At 37.7% G+C, this 16,947-nt stretch overlaps 1 protein-coding gene and 1 pseudogene across 1 annotated transcript in view; one reads left to right on the top strand and one right to left on the bottom strand.

Moving 5' to 3' along the window:
• The window catches only part of LOC138723184 (tRNA wybutosine-synthesizing protein 3 homolog), a 299,594-nt gene that overhangs the window by 124,724 nt on the left and 157,923 nt on the right, over positions 1-16,947 (bottom strand). The gene's annotated exons all lie outside the window — the stretch shown is intronic.
• LOC138723249 (serine/threonine-protein kinase TNNI3K-like) overlaps positions 1-16,947 on the top strand; it is a 74,430-nt pseudogene that overhangs the window by 25,222 nt on the left and 32,261 nt on the right.

The following is a 16,947-nucleotide window of genomic DNA, read 5'->3' as shown; positions in this document are numbered from 1 at the left end:
TTTTCCTTTTTTTTTAAATTGGTGATGTAAGGTTTTGAAATCTTGTTTCACTAGTTGACAATGCATGTATATATATTGTTTCTAACAGGAATTTTTTGTTTCCTTCTTTCTAGGCTGTTGAGATTCTTTTGCAACACGGAGCTTATGTAAATGTTCAGGATGCAGTTTTTTTCACCCCATTGCATATTGCTGCATATTATGGCCATGAACAGGTAACTGAACAGGGAATTTCAGAAGGCTGAGAAGTGAAACACTGAGGCAACTATGAGTTTAGTGTTAGATATCTTTGCTTTACAGTCCAAAGGATCTTCCCCTGAAAATGTCTCACATACTGAATTTACACTTTTAAGTCAATCTCTGGTTCCTCTGAAAGTCTGAATATCAACATTTCTTCACTTTAATGCTCTGTGCTATGTCGTAGTATGCCCTCCTCTAGACCCCTCGAAACAAACGATTGTCTCACTAGATTCGATAGCCAACAGACAGACTTGGACCCAGATACATGTTTCACTTAGATATTTGTTTATCCCATGTTTCAAAGACTGCGTGAAGAATGTGAGCACACTATCATAAACCTCTCCAAGGAAGTGAACATCACTTCCCAGTAATAATTGCATGGCAATTCTACTGGTTTTCCTTGGAATCCACAAACTAAATTGCGGCAATGTTTAAGTTACTAGAAAAAATGATCATTCAGAGAGCAGGATTTTTCCATGAGGTACTGTGCACATGACTAGTCCAACCATGCTTGCTTCATTCATACAAATCACAGACTTATTGAAACATAATCTGAAGTTCTGACCAAAGCTGGCATCAAACCTCCAAGTCCTCTTTCTTTTACTGAAGTATAATTGACATACAATTAATCTAGCATTACAGTCATTTGCTCGAAATAGTCCTTCTGTGTGAGCTGTAGTAATGGGTCTATTTCAGCTCATGCGAGTCATTCCCTATCCCTTCCTTTGGCTAAAAGCATGTATTTGGGGATATTTTCAAGTTTCAAAGGATGACTTCTAGATAGAGTGTATTTTTCATTTCAGTGACATGTTACTTCAAGTTCATTGAGGAGTTGTGGTAGGAAAAGCTTTTGAAAGGGCAGAGTTGAGATACACAGATGATTGAAAATACTTTTGTGGCTGAGTGGCAGCAAGGGTGTGAGCCATAGATGTGTTTCTGAGATACTTTCTTTCAGATATATGCACCTCATCATCCAGTAACATTAAGAAACTCCCTGCCTGTTAGGCTGAGAGATTAGTTTCCTTTTTTTGCCATAAGCCACTTCTGAACAAATAGTCACAGTCTTGTGAAACTGTGCTGAAAGTGTGTATGGTGCCCTTGTGATAAGAGACTGTTCAGAAAGGAGGTTAAGTCTCAGGCATTTATGGGTTTTGAAGGTATTTACTTTATTATGCAGACTGGGCAGTTAAACAAATACATGTGTCTTGTGTCTAGCCTCTTGACCAGATACAACAGTTTAGAGAATGAACGAGCACTTGCTTTTGAGAATTTTAATATTTTCATAGATATGTAACTTAGAAATTATTTTTCTACTGCATCTCCTCTCCGTGTTTGAATTTTAAAGAGATGCCCACATATATTATTGGCCAATGCATTACTTTATCTGATTTTTTCATGTGATAATGTAATTACCTTTGATGAAATATTCAGGTAACCCACCTCTTACTGAAGTTCGGGGCTGATGTGAATGCAAGTGGTGAAGTGGGAGACAGGCCTCTCCATTTGGCTTCTGCCAAAGGCTTTCTCAACATTACAAAGCTCTTGATGGAAGAGGGGAGCAAAGCTGATGGTAAGAAAATATATTTTAAATAATCAACTTTAACACTGTATTTTATAAACAGAGTCAGGCCTTGAATCTTGAATTTAGCTTCCTAACACATACTCTATATGCTTGTGTATCATCTTTGAGCAACTAAAACATAAAAGAGCAGTTGGAGAGTTCTCTTCTTGGTATGCCTGGTTTGTCATCTCACTTGTATTCCATTCCCATTAATAAGTTAGGGGTGAAAAATAGCAGCAGAAAACAAAATAAAGATTAATGTACAGAAGTAACTCACTACTGAGACACTCCTATCCGGAACACAGAGCCCTGTGGTATCTATCTCAGATCAAAATTACTTCAATGCACACTGAACTCCTAGTGAATGAGGTACAGATGAAGGACTTTAAGTCAAAATTATACAGCAGGTAATTTAAAATAATTCAGATGAGAAATTGCAAATGGTTCACAATTCCACAGAAAATGGAATCTTTTTAGCACATGCTTCATTATGCTATACAAGTTTCATTGTGGGACATCTTCTGTAAAAGAAAGTGCACGTGAGAGACATAAGTGGTTGGAGAGATAGAAAAGCCTGTTAGCATGCTTTTGGTATTCTATGAGAATTCAGAATCTGTGCATTCTTTTTACAGGTGATCTGACACTGTAAGACTATAATGTTACAGTTCAATGCTGTATATTTCACATATGCCACAATTTAACATATTTTCTATTGTAATTAATATTGGCATGCAGCCAGTAGTACTACTGAATTCTTGCGCTTGCTCTTTCATTCCCTTTCCTTATGCTGTTTCAGCAGTGTAGAAGGCACAGAACATAACACACTCCAGTCTTACTTTTACATTGTTCTGACACTTGCATCACAGATGTGCACACACACTTGTGGCCACCTCTTGCCATCATAAATGTTATCTTATCTTCCACTTACATGAAGGAAGATAAACTTTACTATAGAAAATAAAGAGCTGTATTTTTTTTCCTGTTGTATTATCAGCTGGCCTGGATGGCCACACTTCTGCTGGTGTCCCAACACCCCAGCAGAAAAACGAATGTGGAAATCGAGAGTGGGATTTAAAAAAAAACAACATTAAAAGTACCTCAAAATTATCAATATGTTCCACTCTTCCTTATGTTCCATTTCTCTGAAATCAGGGAGGGCCTGGAAACAGTTGATTCTCAAATGCTTGAATATAGAAACCAGACTTCTAATGCAGATGTTTGCATGACTTCAAAAACTTTTCCTTTCAAAACAAAAGAAAAAAAAACATGTTTTAAAAACTGTTTTATAGCCTGATGTGGTGACTAAGAAACAAAATATCTACAAACCTGTAGAACTAGTGGGTGGCCAGAAAGCAAGCATTTCCTTGGCATCCCATAAGCTAAGGGATATTTTTTATTATTCTTCAAAACAGGGGTCCTGGAGATTTCTTTCAGGGACCACACAATATATTCTTTGTCATTATAATTCTGATGGTCTTTTAATAAAATTTGTCTGCTTTCAGGACTACTGGCCTGCCTGGAGTTACAAATGACTTTGAAAGTAACTTTGAAAATCAGTGTAATGGCTGCCAAATCCAATAAATTTTAAAATTAAAACCAGAATTTGACTTTAAATATCACAACACATTCAGTCATGCTTCATCTAGTATTAAACAGTTATCATTCACAGGGACTTGGGAAATTTCTTTTTTTTTTTTTTTTAAACAGACTTACACTGTCTTTTTTTCATCCTTTTACTTACCAAAATGATTTCACCTGTTAGTTTTTACCTAAGTAAAGTCTTAGTCCTAAGAGTTATTTCTACTGTACTCCATTTGGTTCCAAACAAGAACTTACCATTTGCCTGATCTGACTGTTTACTGACTAGGCAACCTGAATTTTTAGTCTCTGATTGCCATGACAGTTGTGCTATTTACTCAATTTGCTGTAAAATATTTTAAGACCACTGTTTGAAGATCTCTCCTGTATTTGTCTTTAATAATTCCTGAATCAATATGAGGTACTGTTTTGTGACAACTCTCTTCTGAATTGTATTTGACTGATTTTGTCTTGTTTTGACTCTGAACTTCTCCTTTTTAAGACAATATCCCATCTTAGCTGTCGTGCTCCATTTAGAAAACAAAAAGCTATCAATTAAAATAAAAAACATCATCCTGTGTTGCGGTTATACATCCTTCCAGAAGCAAAGAAAATCATTTGCAAGTATTTGACATCATTTCCAACTGCATAAACAAAGCAGAAGTTATATGTTTCTTTCCTTGCTCCACCTTACACCTTATTGTTGCAGAAGCTCATGGCCCTGATACCCCTAGTGTCCTTCAGGCCCTTCAGTGGGTACATATTCTAAAAAGCAGACATTTATTATAATAAAACTTTGACATTTATTTCCCTCTTAGTTATTGAACTTCATAATAAATCAATTTCTGGTACCATGTCATAATAAAAAATAAAAGATAATATGTCACATGAATCTATAAATTGAAGAATGATTTTAAAATAGAGAAATAAAACAGTTTACCTTTCTTTACTCCTTTACTACAGGGCTGCTAGGAAGGTTAAGAGGGAAGTTGCAGGCCATAAACTTAATACATGTTACAGGAATTCTTTTCTGAGGGCCTGAAATAAATTTCATCTTTGGAACTGTCTCTGAACATCAGTGAAGTTACAGGTTCATCTCATTTCAAAGGATTGGCCATTTCTGTCAGCATTCAGCATTACTTTAGTAAGGCTTTAAAACAGGGATTTAAACCTCAGAATGTGTATGGTTTACCTGCTGTCCCCAGCTACAGGGAAGAATTGTTCCTGAGAGATGTTTGTCAAAGTTTTGCTTAAGACCTTTGGAGTACAAGTTTGAGTACCTCTAATGGACAGATTATTCCTTAGTAGTCTATTAATTTCCTTTATACTGTCTCTAAGATCTGGTCCTTAATACTGCTACTCAATATGATAACATAAACCTTAACACCAACTGGATTTTCCTTTCCAAAAATCAACAGTGAAACATGTTTTGTCTTAGTATTTCTAATTAACAACTACTGTTCCATGCATTTGGAACAACTGAGTGGATCTCTTTCTTACATAGAGTGACTACATAACATAATTTTCCTTCAAATTGTGGTATACTGACAGAAATGGTTCCTTCTAAGGGTTGTTTATAACTTGTGGTTCGTTCATGGAAAACTACATCAAATCATTCAATTCATCTGCTACTGGAAGAAAGCAATTATACCCTAAGTCCAAAAATTGTCTTGACATTGCACCATAGATGACACCGAATAATGTAGTTTTGATGTATGAAAGCCCACGGGAGTTTCAATTTTAAAGAAACAGGACCATAAATATTTTAGCAGAAGATTTCATAACATGTCTGCACAGCATAAAGCATTACTGAATATCCAAACCAAGCTGTATTAAGTATAAAATTCTTTCTATTGTCTCTTTCTGGGTCAAATGGCAGTGAATGCCCAAGACAATGAAGATCACGTTCCTCTGCACTTCTGCTGTCGATTTGGACACCATGAAATTGTGAAGTTCTTACTCCAGAGCAGCTTTGAAGTCCAGCCCCATGTGGTGAATATCTACGGAGACACACCTTTGCACCTGTGAGTCCTGTAGAGAAGATCTGGAGAACAGGCCTTATGAGGAGCGGCTGAGAGAGCTGGGGTTGTTTAGTCTGGAGAAGAGGAGGCTGAGGGGTGACCTCATTGCTCTCTACAACTACCTGAAAGGAGGTTGTAGAGAGGAGGGTGCTGGCCTCTTCTTCCAAGTGACAGGGGACAGGACAAGAGGGAATGGCCTCAAGCTCCGCCAGGGGAGGTTTAGGCTAGACGTTAGGAAAAAATTCTTTACAGAAAGGGTCATTGGGCACTGGAACAGGCTGCCCAGGGAGGTGGTTGAGTCACCTTCCCTGGAGGTGTTTAAGGCACGGGTGGATGAGGTGCTGAGGGATATGGTTTAGTGTTTGATGGGAACGGTTGGACTCGATGATCCGGTGGGTCTCTTCCAACCTGGTTATTCTGTGATTCTGTGATTCTGTGATCTGTTTTACAGGGTTTGGGCCTGACTGGGAAGCCGATGTTGTTAACAATTCTTTATTGACTCCATCTTCAGTGTGTGTTACAATGGAAAGTTTGAAGTTGTCAAGGAAATAATTCAGCTCTCAGGAACAGAAAGTCTAACTAAAGAAAATATATTCAGTGAAACAGCTTTCCACAGGTGAGAGGTTTAAAATGCCATTATCAATAGAATTCTGCTTACACATGCATGCAACACAACACCCAAACTAACAGACGTCTCACCAACAGCCAGGTGAGGAACAAAGCAAGCAATGAGCTTAGCATGGATGTTCCATTTTTATCTTGAGATACAGGACAGGACATGAAGTAAAAGATAGAACCTAATAATGGAGAGAGAAAAAGCAAGCAAGAGAGAGAAAGGTAGGAAAGGCATCAGGTTGGTCAGCATCTATATGAATAATGACTACTCTTACTGTCCAGTTTGAAAGCTGACTTTAGAGTCTGTCCCACCTAGAAACCTGCTGGAGTCTGGATATTCTAAATTAGAAATGAGGTGACAGAATGACGTTTGTTCATGGTGCTGTAACTCTGTAAAGTGTTATTTAAAAGGCACTTTGCAAAACAGATTTTATTAATTTTACATAGCTATGCAAAATTAATTCATACAAGAATAACTAGGCCAGGTTGGATGGGGCTTTGGCCAGCCTGATCTAGTGGGACGTGTCCCTGCCCATGGCAGGGGGGTGGGAACTGGATGATCTTTAAGATCCCTTCCAATCCAAACTATACTATGATTCTATAGTTAGAATGTTTCTGAAATGACAGAAATGAACATACTTTGGTGGATTGTTCATGTGATCACACATGTCTAAAGCTCTTTTTTTCTGTTACTACATTCTTATCTCCATGTAATTATTTTTAAACTTTTGGCTACCAAAATTGTTTGTCCTTTAACGGACTATAGCATTCACTTTTCTCTTTCTTTTTGCAGTGCTTGCACTTAGGGAAAGAACATAGAACTTGTAAAATTTCTTCTTGACCAGAACATTGTAAGCATTAATCACCAGGGAAGAGATGGACATACAGGTAACATTGTCATCCTTATCAGCACCAAAATATTTCGAAGCCATATACACTATCAGGATTTCCAGGGTACTTCCCATGACAATTAGATGTTTAGCATCCAATTGCTTTTTGCACAACTCTTAACTTTTTTGATATAGATTTGGAGGCAGGCATAGAAGTGACAAGAGTTTAATGAGGATGTGTCAGGCACCTTAGCTTGTGTATGAGTAAGCAAAACTCATGTAAACTGATCATCCCATAGTTAGGTTTCTAAGCAATTTTGAGAACTGGGCCCAAGTATTACTCTTCTAGAGACTGGGCGTATGGGATACAGTGTCTGAAGGGCTGCACACCTCGATGTCTCTACTACAGACAATGAAAAAGAGTCTTCTTTGTTTCTACTTGCTTTTCCTTGTGTACGAAGTTGTTAAATATGATTTGCAGGTGGTACGGTAAATTCTGACATGTGTAGCAGGCGGTAGATTGATTCTTGCAACCTTAATATTTTATTTTCACCCATTGCCTCAGGTATTTTTTTCAATAATATATTCTTTTATTGAGGAAATCAATTTGTGGTTTATAGTTGTTGCTGCAAGTCCAATCACAATGTTCTGAGCGTTCTGCTTACAATGCTTTCCTGATGTTCTAGGATTGCACTGTGCTTGCTACCATGGTCATATTCGACTTGTACAGTTTTTACTGGATAATGGAGCTGATATGAATCTCGTAGCTTGTGATCCCAGCAGGTCCAGTGGCGAAAAGGATGAGCAGACCTGTTTGATGTGGGCTTATGAGAAAGGTATTTCAATGTTGTAATTTCCATTACCAAATCCATAATAACAGTACTGGAAGGAGAGAACAGTACAAAAAAACCCTCAGTCCCTCTACACTGGAGCTCTCACCATCTGCTTTCCATTTCATGGCGCACAGGGTTATAGAGGAGAGCCTTTCCATTTATCTTCTCGATACTCTGTTAAACATCAGTTTAATTTGACACAAACTCAAGGACAGGAGTATTTATGTGCTGCTAAAATAGAAAACATACAGCCTGTCCAGAGAACTCTCTGCCTTTCTCCGGTAGCATTATGAGGAGCAATGAATCAGAGTTAGTAATCTTAAATTCTTGCAAATATGCATCAAAGCAAGGCATTTGTCCTGGTTCCTATGATACTGTCCTACATGTACAGCAATGCGTCTATTTTCTGTCCTATTTTGACTCCATGACTTCTAGGACACTCTTGCCTCTTCCAGAGGCATTAAAGTACCAATTATTATGAGAGTGACTGAAATGGAGTAAAAGTATCAATTTCAAAGGCCTTTCAAAGACCTGATATTTTCAAAACACTTTTTGAAATTACTGAGTGAAAACACATCTTTGAAAGGTTTAGAAAAGAGCTTTGAATGTTGCCAAGCAGAACCTCGTGCATCAAACATCTGAGCGTGTGAGCATGTTGTGCATATGCCTCTCTTTTCCGCTTCCTTGCAAAGGAGCACAAAGAGTGTAGCGACTCTCTGCATTAGGGTAGTGTACAGATTTTGTTCAGTTTAGGACACCAGAACTGAAATACTTCAGTTCCTCGTTAGGCCTATTGAAGACTATAGTCAAATTCAGCTTCAGGAGTTCTGTAGCAGGGTTTTTTTCTGTTGCCATATGTCACACTTTAGTATTAGGTGGGCTTGTGAAAATAACATGCTTGATTTTATTAACAGGTATTGCCCTATATTTCTGTAGGTAAGAATCCAAGTATGTTTCAGATTAGCACAGCTATATCTTTGTTTACATGTTTTATAGGCAGATTGCACATTTTTTAAAAATACACTTATTTTGTATAAATTAATTTAAAATAAAAAAGGCTATTGTGTTTACCTGAAATCCTTTTATTTCCCCTTTCTTTTTTAGGTCATGATGCCATTGTTACCCTTCTGAAGCATTATAAGAGACCTCAAGATGAATCACCCTGTAATGAATACTCACAGCCTGGAGGAGGTATGGTCTGAGAAATCACTTTATTCTCTAACTCAAGGGTCTGACCCAAAGGTGGCTGAAGTCTCTGGGAATGTTCCATGGATGTCAGGGAGCTTTGGATCAATTCTGCCTGGCAGAAAGAAAATTAGTGTCATGAGAATCTTCATTTGCCAGGTACACTCTATTTATGTCAAAAGTCTTCCTTGATCTTAAAATAGGGTTTTCACTTTGTATTACTCACTAGAAATAAAAGCTAAAAGCTCTGAGATGGAGATCAATCCTTGGTAATCATTACGGATACCTTTTTATATCGTTAACACCTTCTTTAGTCATTCTCTTTGTGTTATGCAACTCTGATGTTTCTTTGATTGCTGACATTCAGTGTATTTCTATACTCACTCCCTTCCCTAATTTTTGATATCTTCAGATATCTAATTCCCCCTTGGGAAGAATTAATTACCCTTTTTGCTACAAAAAATACTCTTTTGTATTCTCTGATTGTTAAAAGAACTCAGCTCCCACTTAAGCAGAGAAACGAGAGATGAAATTTTGTCATGCGGAGAAAGCTGAGGTATTTTGGAAAATCTAGCCAGTAAATGAAACTGTGTGATGTGCTTGCAGCTCACCTGCCAGAATATGTGGCTCTGACCTGAGTTCCTTTGCAGGGTCCAGCTGATGTAAAATTCTGCATTGGCTGCCTTTAATGCCAGAGAAACCCAGTGTCCTTCCACAGTTTTGTGGGAATACACGTAACACCCACCACTACCAAGAACACAGCAATGTAACATCACGATCATAGTGTTTGTGTGCTTATGTACATTTTTCAACCCTTTATTTTTCATTCTTTAAGCAGTCTTTGCCTCATTAATTTGTTAGTACAGATGCTTATACTGTCTTTGAATTCCATAAGATTAATTTTGTTCTTTTATTTCAGATGGTTCCTATGTGTCAGTTCCATCCCCTCTAGGAAAGATTAAAAGCATGACTAAAGGTATTCTCAATGGCAAGGGAAAACTTGAACTTTCATACTTCTTTTATGTGTTTGCCAGACTCAATATACCGCACAAGATTCTTTATTCCTGGAATTTTCATTGTGCAGGAATTTAATGATGTGCAGAAGCAGCAGCTATACTTCCCTAGGATAATTTTAGGATACCAGCTGTGTTGTTCAGCATCATAATAAGTCCTGTATTTTTCTGATTTACATTTCTTTTAAAAATATATTTACTTTAATTTCCTAGAGAAAAGGATATGATTGTGAATTAGTACTAACGGAATACACACATATCCATGAATGCAAACACATATTGTATTGAAATCCACTGTAAAATGTCTGGATTATCTTTACAAGAAAAATCCTGTCTGAAAATAATTTATGTTAAACGGAAACACATATAGATAAAACATTCAGATGAGTATTTGTACTTCAAAATACTTCAATTTTTGACGTGCTTTCAATTTGCCCCTTCAAATATATCGTCTGGATATAATCAAAACCTTACATCCTTTATAGAAAAACACTGAAATATTCTATTCTATATTTTGAAATATTCTAAAGATCAACAAGGTAGAGAAGTTTGCCAACTAAATTAAGTTGCAAATTTTAGATTCCACCTGTCACTAAAGAGTCAGTCAGATCTGTAACAACATCCTCAGCATCAGCAGTGAGCACTGGCTATACAGAAAAAAGGAACTAATTCTCCATATAAAGAGTTTTATGCAACCATGACATGATACAGGCAGGGTATGATTATGGGACAGTGCTCATCATTGATAAGATTTTAAAGCCAAGAAAGCCCGAGGCAACAGTGTCGTTTCAAGTATTTTTCTTTCACTGGGGTTTACTGCTGTTACTGAAAGGAGAGGGGATAGGATTATCAGTCAACCAATTTACAGAGGAAAATCAGCTTTTATTGTGCAACAATTTTGTGAAGTTAAATGCTTTATCCTGTCCTTCCCCATGGCCCTGCATTTTACAAATAGACTAGGTGTTTTCTTTTGCAGAAAAGGCAGATGTTCTCCTCCTCCGCGCTGGTTTGCCATCACATTTTCATCTTCAGTTCTCTGAAATAGAGTTCCATGAGAGTATTGGCTCAGGTACCAGAAATAAGAATGCGTCCATTTAAAATATCTGATGTTCATGATAAATATCTTTGTCCTTATTTATTTTAAACCATTTTAGGGTCTTTTGGAAAAGTATATAAGGGACGATGCAGAAATAAAATTGTCGCAATCAAACGGTAAGTTTATCAGACTTTTCTTTGGTTAACAACCTAGTTTGAAGAATTAAAAAAACCTTGTATTTTATTCTATTTTTTACCTTATTTTATTCTTTCACATAAATTCTAAGCTATCGAGCCAATACCTACTGCTCCAAATCTGATGTGGACATGTTCTGCCGTGAAGTTTCCATTCTCTGCCGACTGAATCATCCCTGTGTCATCCGGTTTGTGGGAGCTTGCTTAGATGACCCAAGTCAGTTTGCTATTGTCACTCAGTATATTTCTGGAGGATCGCTCTTCTCACTGCTTCATGAACAGAAGAGGTAGTCCACTCATTCTGCACTTGGGATTGTGGTACAGAATTCAGAAGATCAGTAAACTTATGCTGGTAGATATGTTATTCATTTCAGTATAAAACAACAGAAAAAGTAACACACTAGAAAATGTTAGCTTTGATTCAAATTGTTTGGTGTATAAGGGCAATTAATAAGTAATCACAAAATTGTTATTTAGTCATTATTTTACATTATATACATTTACATTACATAGATTACATAACATTATTTTGTACTTAAAACTATTTCAAAGGTTCTGTGTTTTACAGATAAAAATAATGTACAGATCATTCTTGTCTGTTTATCAACACTGAGTAATACTATATTTTTTTCAAAATATAGAAATCTTGATCTGCAGTCTAAGTTAATCATTGCTGTAGATGTTGCCAAAGGCATGGAATACCTCCGCAATCTCACACAACCAATCATATATCGTGATTTGAACAGGTAAGTTCCTTCCTCTACCCTAAAAATTCAGGGAATATTAACCCTCAAATCAACAGCCATGGTCTCCAGTTTCGTCTGTGTTTGCAGACCCTTGTAACTGCTGGGATCTCATTAACACTGGTGAAGCTTGGAGGAAGATCTACTTGCATTAGTTGGACTGGGGAACTGGGACATGATGCTTTCACATTCATTGGAGCCTTTAATCCATTTTAGTTGAATAACTTGACAGATGGTAGTCAGCTTCATGCTTATGATGATTTCATTGACAGACATCGAAAATATACAAAATATTTCTACCCTATTTGCGTATATTATTCCTGTCTGCTAGCCTTTTTACAACTGATGTGATGCAGTATATTTCCCCAGTATATTTTTTTAATCCAAAACATTGATTAATACATTTCACCTACTTTTACTACTCTAAGAATTAAGCGCTTGATTTAAACTAGTCCTTAGCCCCCGTAAGTCTGATGTGCAAAAGACTTCCAGACAGCAATCCCTCCTGTTCATTCTAGGTTCTTGTCTTGAAAAGGGAGGAACCTTGGCTGAGCTTGTCCTTGTTGCAGGCAGGGGAGCAGCCATCTAGTTTAGACTAAGTGCCTAATGCTGACAGCCAGTGAGGTACAGGACATAAATCCCAGCTCAGGTTTCAACTGTAAATGCCACAGGCAAAGAAGTAGGAAAAAGTCTATGTGAGCTGGTGATCCAGACTTCCCTCAGGAAATGAAACAGGATTGAAAAAACCTCAGTTTTTATACAAACCACTATGAGTCACATGCACTGAACTGCACTTGTCTAAAGACATTTCATTTTGTTTATATCTCAAGTGACCAGACGTATAGAGTTGTGGTGATAAAATAAATAACATTTTCCTGAGTCTTGCTGTAAGTTTTCATTTCCTAGTGACACTGATAACTGCAATGAAAGATTCCTTGTGAAAGATACTCATTCATTTGGGAAAAGGAGCTGGGTTTTTCCCTTTGCTAGGCAAAGAAGTAAACTGCTTGTGAGACTATGTCTCAAATTCGCTCTCAGTACCCAAGAATTTAGGGTTCAAAAGGGTACTTTCAAAAATGAGTACCTGCTCTTAAAGTTGTTTTTAAGGGAACTAATAACTCTACTGGTGGTTACAGAGGAAAAAATATCCTTTCAAATAAAGAAGAAATTCCAATCACTAGTGCAAAAGAAGCTGCATATTTCTTCATTTTAGTCTGAAAGATGCAGTCTACAAACCATATCACTTCAAACCAGTCTTCTCGTATTTAAGTACCCTGGGTTAGCAATATTGGCACAAATATTGCTTTATACTCAGACTGCCAGTTTCAGATCACTTTGCTTTATTCATCTACTCCAAAGTACAAGTGCATCCACCTGCTCGTATTAAAACTACTACAAACACATAAAAATGACTGCTAACTGCTGCCAATTACTCATCCAATTACTTCATTTCAATGTGCAAATATGGTAATTCTGGATAGATGTGATAAATGTATGATGTTTAGCAGAATATTGCTGACACGACATATGCATCCATGTATATTGACTATATGGAGGGTTAATCTAAGTATATTAAGATAAGCCACATTCTGCAATTTTACTGTAGCAGAGCTACCTAAAATACATTGCGTCAAAGAGTATTTTAAATGCACTTTGGATTGGCTAAATACTTTCAAGAAGTACATCACTTTTCAAAATTCTTCTAGCCTAAAAAAGGCTGAAGCCACATTTCAGAGACTATTGAAATGCTTCATTTGGACATTTTAAATTATGTTTTCTGTTCTTCCTAGTTTTTTTTTGTTTTAATTCTAATTCAGATTCCAAGGTTTTAAAACATAATTCTACTTACCAAATAAATCTCAAAATAAAAGAAAAATTGAATGTTTTGTCTTCATATGAGCAAATAAGATTTTATTGACAAGAAATGATGTTGCCCACTTTTAATTCAATAATGTTAAGCTCTATAAAATAGTCAGACTTGATGCAAAATTATACAGTCCATTAAAACCACTTACTCAAACAGTTCCACTAAGTAGCAGGAGACATTAGGACAGTCAAACTCTTAAGCGCAGTTCAACTCTCTCTTAATACATTCCAAACTAATTACAATTCATTATCAAGCAATTTGACTGCAAAGCTCTGCAGTAACCAGTTCTAAGAAATTTGAGAAGAATTTGAGGTTCAGGGCAATCTTGGCAGGGAAAACACAAGGTGTGTATTCCTGACTGCATTTGTGGGGGATACCTGCTGCAGCACAAGCTGCCAGCTCAACACGGGTCGTGTGGGAATCCTCCCCTGGAGCAGCAGTAGAGCTCTCTGCAGCAAGGTCAAGCAGATGAGGATGGCTCAGCTCTAGCTTGGGCCTGCAGAGCCACAGCAGGCAGCCAGCACTCCAGAAACTCCCTACTCTCCACTCTGCTGCACCTCCCAGCCCTGCAGCAGCAGCCACTGGGATCCCCAGAGATCAGTGTGTGGGCACATCACCGTTCCCGACCAGGCAGTGCTTTGCTACGCAGATGTGGCACCTTTTTATCCCCTTACGAGCTCCAAGCGCTCTTTCCATGGTGTCTGGTCTCAAATTCCCTGGTGTGTGACTTGCACCTTACGCTGTTGTTTTATAGTTTTTACGGATACGTTGGGAATTAAGTCAGCTTTTGACAAGGTCAGCCAAGGCTTCTCCAGGTTCTGTCTCCCTCAGTGCAGAGCATGCTAAGTCCTGACATCTTGTCATGAAGACTCTAATTTTTCTATAACTGAAATTATGAAATGCTGAACACTTAATTCATTGGTTTCTGTCCTTGCTGACTGGATTTCCCACACAGTGGAATACTTTCTTCTACTGTTCTGGAAGGATGGATACAAATACTTGTTTAACCGTTTTAGGTTTTTTTAATTTTCCATTTGAGAATTCTCGGTTTATTTTCAGCACAGTGCTGTGCTTTCAGATGACACCTTTTTTTAGCTCTCATGACTTATTTTCCTTTTATTTGTTTGGTTTATCTTTTTTAGATTAAATATTCCCCATAACCAGTTTCTTGGTTTGTTTGGCCCATTTGTTTCCAGTAAAAGCATTTCTGATTTAGGCTGAACATTAGGAAAAAAATTTTCATGGAAAGGGTCATTGGTCACTGGAACAGGCTGCCCAGGGAGGTGGTTGAGTCACCTTCCCAGGAGGTGTTTAAGGGACGGGTGGATGAGGCGCTGAGGGGCATGGTTTAGTGGTTGATAGGAAAGGTTGGACTTGATGATCCAGTGGGTCTTTTCCAAACTGGTGATTCTATGATTCTATGATTCTATGATTGGATCGCCTCTAAGAGCTAAAATCTAGTGCAGGGCAGTGCAGTCATTGGGTTTGTTTGATGATACTTGAGGGGAAGCGCTGAGTCCTCAGTGTATGCAGAGGAAATCTGTTCTTGCTTTTTTAGGTGTGAAAATAGTCTCAGGGTGTGCATATTACAGTACTGAAATACCTCACTGTATGGGATTGTGAGATTTGAGATGAAAATTCCTCCTTGGCTAGAGACAAAAGATGGTTCTTGGTTCTGTCAGCTCTTCAAAGCAGAAGGTGCACTATTCAGACTGTGGATAGTTGACTCTCCTCTTACACAGCAGAGCTGTGCGCTGCTTTGGACAGGCCACTTTCTGCCTTTGACTGTCATCTCTTCTCTTCTACATGGCTTCCCTTGTAAGTGCTGAGCACTGACATGGATGCAGTTCTGCAGTTTTGGCCCAGATCAGGACTGCTAACAATTTCTATAGAGATGCTTTTACTCTTTTGGCAAAGGGATCTTAGCCCATCTTGTATGACAAAGTCTGGATTAAAAATAAATAGAAACTCACGATATTACAAAGTTTCAGTAGATTAAATTGTTTGGAACTAGGCAGAGCTGTTTTATATTAACCTTTCTTTCTCAAAATAAAATAAAATAAAAAAAGCTATTGGTAACAGTGATATGGCTCCACCAGTCCTGGAGTCTTTAATAAATGTTACAGGAAAAAAAAAAAGGTGGTTTAGGCCAGACCTTATTAGTGAGTGTCGAGTTTTTTAAGATTTATTCACTATGATTAGCTGTGCATAAAGCAACATGGATCTCTATCTACACTAACGACAATCTGGAAGAATGTCTTCTTTCTACCTTTTTTTTCGTGACTGTACTTGACTCTTTTCTCCATTGCATGTCCATGTCCATCACCTTTTCTCCTCCTTACAGTTAGGGTTCCCTTCTCCTCAGTCTACTGGCTCTGACTTTACATGTCCTCCACTTTCTCGCTGAGTCTCCTTCATATACCTGCATCCTTTCACAGGTTCCTTTCAGGTCACCAAACTGTGGAGCTCAGAGGAAGATGCTTTCTGTTAAGGCTGTAGTTCTTGCCTCAGTCATGACTCAAGCCAAAAATCCCATGTCTGAATGCTGCAGTGTGTATCTGTTTTAAGACAAGATCCAGACCTTTAGGTTCAGCTTTGTGCCTTTTCACCACCAACTGTTAAAAAATATCTAGTTCTGCACTGAAGGATTTAAATAATGTTTTCCACAAAAGAAAAGCCAAAATAGTATCTTAGTACCTCACTACAGAGCCAAAAAGCATATCATTGCTTCACACAGCTTTTACAGGATCGTATTTGTGAGGGTCAAAAGATAATTTACTGTAAGCACATCAGTGTCGTTGATGTGCAGTGCTGAAAGCAGCTTAACTTCTGAGAATTTTTAGTGAAAGCAGGAGCTGTGTTTTCAGCATGAATACCAGTCAGCCCACTGGCACAATTACTGGATTAAAATCTTTACAGCAGCTGAAGAGGAAGAGCAAGAGTGAAAGTCTGACCCTCTTGTGTTAAATTTTGCCAGTGGCTTCACAGGAGCCTTAAATTTTTTACCTTAAATTTTCACATAGCTTGTAACCCTCTTTGTGATTTCTGAAATCTATTGCAATGCACAAAATGCATTAAATAAATCTGCAATATGAATTGACAGAACAGAGAAGAAAATTAATCTTTCGTGTCTCTACCCTGGAAAAGGGGTTATCCTTCCATTTTGAGGATAATTGGGAGTTTTATTTTGCTTTCCAGTTCTGGAAAATGAAGTTCTAACAGCTATTAGCCATG

The sequence above is a fragment of the Phaenicophaeus curvirostris genome, chromosome 8 (genome assembly GCF_032191515.1).
Source record: "Phaenicophaeus curvirostris isolate KB17595 chromosome 8, BPBGC_Pcur_1.0, whole genome shotgun sequence".
Taxonomy (NCBI): Eukaryota; Metazoa; Chordata; class Aves; order Cuculiformes; family Cuculidae; genus Phaenicophaeus; species Phaenicophaeus curvirostris.
Note: the sequence above shows the minus strand (reverse complement) of the source record. Positions and strands in the feature narration are given on the sequence as shown.